Raw genomic sequence first — 6,200 nt, forward strand, 5'->3', positions numbered from 1 at the left:
GCGTGCATGGCCCTGCCACTGAAATTTATGGGTGCCCAGTCCCTTCATGGGGAATTCTTTTCCCCAAATAATTTGTATTAAATTTTCCAAACAAACAAGCAAAACAAAAACATTTTTTAAAATACAATTCATCTTATGTTCACCCATCTCAGTTCGTTTCGCTCTGCTGTGCTGTGACTTCCCTCCCTCCCGTCATTCGGCTTTATTTCTCACTCTTATCTCGCAGTTCCTTTTTACCCACATTTTAAACCAGTTCGTAGGATTTATTTCCGTCCTGCAAGTGTCTTTAAACTTCTACAGTTCTTCTCTATATAGTCAATGAATTTACTCCATTCCCTTTGGAACTTTGTCTCTCCCTGGTCACGGATCCCGCAGGTCAACTTTGCTAGCTCTGCATAGTCAATCATTTTCGTCTGCCACTCCTCAATTGTCGGTATCTCTTGTAATTTCCATTTTTGGGCTATTAAAGTCCTTGCCGCGGTTGTAGCATACATAAATAATCTCTGGTCTCCTCCTTCATGGGGAATTTTGTGGGTGCTCAAGGCCCCAGGGAGTTGGTGGCTATGCTGGAGGCTTTTCATAACATGTTTTAGGACTTTTTAAGTCTCGGAGCTCTATTTGATTTGGAAGTTTTATTTGTTGCACTGCTCAGACTTTTAAATATCACGATTAAAAGAGATGATGGTTTTAATATAGAATAGAATAGAATAGAATAATAATTTATTGGCCAAGTACCAACATACAGTAATACCTCGGGTTACGGACGCGATCCGTTCCGGATCGCAGTTCGTAAACCGAATAGTTCGTAAACCGAACGTGTCGTGAGGTGCCATTTTGCGCATGCGCAGACCGCGCACACCGCCTCTGCACACACACGCGCGGCGAAAACACTTCCGGGTTTGCGCAGTTCGTAACCCGAACTGTTCGCAAACCGAGGTGTTCGTAACCCGAGGTACGACTGTACTTGGAATTTTGCTTCGGCGACATTGCAATGTAAATGTACTTTATACAAAATACCTGTTAAATATCTGTGTGAGGATCGGAGTGTGCAGAACACTATTTCAAGCAAAGAGGAGAGACCCAGTCTGCGCCTGGAGCTTTTTTGGCCTTCTGTCTCTCTATGGTTCGCTGCTCTGAACTGTGCTTGTTCTCAAATATGTCTCACATTGGTGCCAGCAGAGGCAAGTTCCAGTTTATCCCTGTACTCATGACTGATAACCGCACACGCTTAGCATCTTTCTTTCTTTTTCTTCTGCTGTAACCTATCAGGAACAGAGAAGCAGGTGTAAAACATGGAGTGGTCTTGAGTGAGTGGATTGCAGGAGGGATTTAAAATAAATGATAATTATGTGCTTTATAACCATAAAGAAGGCTGATTGCCGAAGAATTGATGCTTTTAAATTATGGTGCTGGAGGAGATTCTTGAGAGTCCCATGGACTGTAAGAAGATCAAACCTATCCATTCTGAAGGAGATCAGCCCTGAGTGCTCACTGGAAGGACAGATCCTGAAGCTGAGGCTCCAATACTTTGGCCACCTCATGAGAAGAGAAGACTCCCTGGAAAATACCCTGATGTTGGGAAAGATGGAGGGCACAAGGAGAAGACAGAGGACGAGGTGGTTGGACAGTGTTCTTGAAGCTACGAACATGAGTTTGACCAAACTGCGGGAGGCAGTGCAAGACAGGAGTGCCTGGCGTGCTCTGGTCCATGGGGTCACGAAGAGTCGGACACGACTAAACGACTAAACAACAACAACAACATGTGCTTCACAAATGAGGCAGTCCACAAGGACTAAAATTATGTAGCTGCGTCACTGCTCTCACCCCCTCTAACCCTCACTGGTAAAATGGGCCCACTGCCCTCTCTTGCCTATAGAAGTGGGGTGGATGGGTCAAATCATGACCTGAAAATATGCCCCCTGCGGCCCCTCGACTTCCACACGCACACCAACCCCCAACAGAGCAAGGGGTTGTCTGTGTATAAGGCATAGCTGCCAAGTTATCCCTTTTTTAAAGGGATTTTCCCTTATGCTTAATAGGCTTCCTCGCGAGAAAAGGGAAAACTTGGCAGCTATGGTATAAGGAGCACATTCTGGCCACATTGACCTGAGACATTGAAAGCACTATGATGCCACTTTAAACAGTCATGTCTTCTTCCCCCGAAGCATCCTGGGAGCTGTAGTTTGGTCAGGATGCTGCTGAGAGTTGTTAAGGAGAGCTCTGTTTCCCTCATAGGACTAAAATCCCTAGAGTGATTTAACAGATGATCCCTTTCACAGGGGATCTGTAAGTCTGGGAGGGGAATGGGGGTCTCTTAACAACACTTAGCAGCCTTATCAAACCACAGTTCCCAGGATTCTTTGGGAGAAGCCATGGCAAGTTTAAAGTGGAACCACAGAAATTTCAATGTATCATGCAAATCTGGCCTCTATATCTTCTGGAAGCAGCCGCACCCAGCACTGGCCCTCAAGATATTTGGCTGGGATAGAGGGCCTGATCTCACCCTAGATTACATGCATCTTTTCTCAACTATCTACTTCTTGCTTATATTAAGAAGCAGGCTTTTCAGATATAAACGCCCCATCACATCCTTTGAAACACACTAGATGCAGATTATCTCGCATAACCTTTGCAGTTCCCATGCCCAGCCTTTCCTGTGGTTGGTCTTGTGGTGTCTTCTACGTTTAACTCAGCTCTTGCTGTCCTCAAGCCATTCGCAGGCTGTCAAAGACCTCGCCTCCTCATATTTCTTTCGTTTTTCTTGCCCCACAGCCTTTAAGGACAGGCTAACATGCCAAAATTGAGCAGGAGAAAATCTTCACTCTTTCCCCATACCTGGATAAATTTCTGCTAATTTTCACCATTTTTTAGGCGGTCGCTAATGTCATAGGAAAACAGGGACATTCCTACCAATAATCCCTGCCCACGTTGATTACTCTTTCAAAGAAGTTTTTTAGAGTTTTTAACTGGTTTAGATGGTTGGTTTTTAAAACTGATTTTAGAAGTTTTAGAATAAGGAATTGTATTCTGTTGTTGAATAAGTTTTGCATTTTTAAACTCATTTGAATCACAGCACCAGTCACAGGTTCAGGTCAAACCGGTTTTGGACCTGTTGCCCTCGATTCTAATCCTATTTATTTAGGAACATGCACCATTTTGTTCTAGAAAAAGATACTATTACTACTGTAGGACCTAAGTCCCACCCGGGTAATAGGAGCAATGGAACCAACACAAAGAGGCAACACGCCAGGCAGGATACAACAAGGTTTATTTGTTTAGCATATGCTAAGCAAAGGTGCAGGGACCCAGGTGGCGCTGTGGGTTAAATCACAGAGTCTAGGGCTTGCTGATCAGAAGGTCGGCGGTTCGAATCCCTGCAACAGGGTGAGCTCCCGTTGCTCGGTCCCAGCTCCTGCCAGCCTAGCAGTTCGAAAGCACATCAAAGTGCAAGTAGATAAATAGGGACCGCTCCGGCGGGAAGGTAAACGGCGTTTCCGTGTACTGCTCTGGTTCGCCAGAAGCAGCTTTGTCATGCTGGCCACATGACCTGGAAGCTGTCTGCGGACAAACGCCGGCTCCCTCGGCCTATAGAGCGAGATGAGCGCCGCAACCCCAGAGTCGGACACGACTGGACCTGATGGTCAGGGGCCCCTTTACCTTTAAGCAAAGGTGCAGCGCAATAAGCTCGCAATCTGCACACACCTTCTGGGGTGGGTTGCCTTCTTATACCCTCTACAAGCGACTAGTTACTACCTGATTTCTTGGAAAACGTGATTTATAGGAAAACGAAACTTACAGAAAACTAACAGGAATTTGAAACTAATTAACAAAGATCACATCATTCCAAGAACCTGAAACTGCCACCCTCCCTTTCCCTTTCCCTTTATCTGTATCTGAACGCCTAACTGGTACTCCTTATCTGATCCTGAAATGCCTAACTGTCTTCCCTCTTTGTTCTCAAGTAGAAGTTACAGTAACAGTTAAAATGTTTATTGATTAAAATATTAAAGCAGGATATATACATAGGTGAAGTAACTTAGAAACTTAAAATACTCATGTCAAATGGCACAGACTGTTTGATCTATATATATAAAAATGTAAACTGTGGGCTTCACTTTTCTCAGTAACCGCTTGACCGATCCCCCTGAAATTTGGACACAATGATCCATGACACTTCCCGAGTGATTGCAGAACCACGGATGCCTCACATCTCTTACCTGCGCAGGTACAGACCTGCTTTTCCACAAACTAAAACAGCGCCCTCATGTGGCGTTATTCCCTCAGCTCATCCTCCTACACCCCCTCCCTTCCTGTGAAATCTACACCACACCCACAAACCCCGCCTCCAGCACGAGATCCACCACTCACATCCATGAAGGCCAAACCAACTGAAAACAGGCCTTTTCCAGCAACAAGGCCCAACATTGCCAATTAGAATGAAACCTGCCCTCTCCACAGTATCTCGCCTCGGCTCAGGGGGACTCTGAGGCTCAGGGGGATCTGAAGGGGGCTATTACCCTTCACCTCACAGACTAACGCACAGCAACGCGTGCAGGGCCAGCTAGTACATTATAAAAGAAAACTGTAGTTGAATTGTACTCTGTAAGACAGATGTATGATATGAACAAAGCTTCAGTGTAGCATCCTGGAGGTGTCTGTTTTAACAAACAACAAACAATGAGATTATTGAGCTTCTAATACATGACTATATAATAGCAAGGCTTTCATATGCACAAAGATGGAAAGACATACTTTTTTAAAATTAGAAATACTTTATTGTTTAAAATAATACAAAACATAACATATATATAACTACAACATACATTTTCTTCTCGTTGAATCACATACAGAAAAAATATGCAAAACAAATTATATAATTCAAAATAAATTATTCGCAATGTGAACAGTATGCCATCCTTGTATTTCATCCTATTTCTTCCCTCTTAGATACTTCCCGTCCTTTTAACAATTCAATAGCAGATTCTTTATTTTCCATGGGCCTGCATTATGAATTTCCTCCTTTCTTTTCTTGGTTTTTCCTGATCTCACTTTTATATTTTCAAACGTTATTCTATAGCTGCTAGTATGGAATAGTTAGGATAATACATTTTTAAATATTTTTTGTAAACACTCCATTCTTTGGATACATCTTGTGTTGATGATCCCCTTATTGAGTCAGTAAGTTTAGCCAGTTGTACATATTCTAACATGAGCGTTTGCCACTCAATTACAGTGGGTAAGTTCTCACTCTTCCACTTTCTTGCCACTAATATCCTGGCCGCGGTCATTGCATACAGCAGCAGAGATTTTGTTTCTTTTTGGATTTCTGGTGGTAGTATATTTAACAAAAATATTTTTGGCCTTTTTTTGATTGATTGTTTAAATAATTTTTTTATTTCTTCATGTATATTGTTCCAATATCTTTTGATCTCCTGGCAGGTCCACCACATGTGGTAATATGATCCAATTTCTTTTTTACAACGCCAGCATTGAGGGCTCGGCCCTCCATACATTTTCGCTAATTTTTTGGGGGAAAAGATTTATACTTAACTTATTGGACAGGAAATCATTATATTGTACAGAATTCTTGAATAATAACCGCTCTCTATCATGGTCCTTCACTACCTCGAATAACAATGTATGTGTCCTATCAATTTTCTGGGCAACCAGTGGCTTTGGTGGGTGGGGAAAAAAAGCTTTGGAACAATGTAAGTTGCCAACATTTGGGGGCCAGTGGTCATATTTGGAATTTTGAGAATGTCTCCTTGGGCGACAGTCACACAATGGCTGCTAGGAAGGGACAGTTAGCGTATCACCAAATGACTTCGGTGACGGGCCCACGAAATGCTCCTGCAACAGTCAGCCCATCAATGCAGGGAAAGGCACCTACACTACCGGTCACTCGGAGAGAAAAACTCTAGCGAGGTTAGTCTAGTGCTGTCATGCACACAACAGTTACATGCGTACAAAGATCTTAGCCACAACCACAGTGATGGGGGCAGAGAGAGTGCAGGTGACAAAGACAAGGCCCAAGGCATTTTGCTGCCTGAAGCAGAGCCCAAGTACACACGTAGCAACTACCTTGGACAGGGCCGGGGAGCCCACGCTTCTCCTCAAGCTAGCTGTGGGTCCACCCCGGAGAATACCCTCTCCATAGCGGCTGCCAAATAACGGTGGCACCACCAAGGCATTCTCTGGAC

This window comes from Zootoca vivipara, chromosome 12, assembly GCF_965207765.1.
Source record: "Zootoca vivipara chromosome 12, rZooViv2.hap1.1, whole genome shotgun sequence".
Lineage (NCBI taxonomy): Eukaryota > Metazoa > Chordata > Lepidosauria > Squamata > Lacertidae > Zootoca > Zootoca vivipara.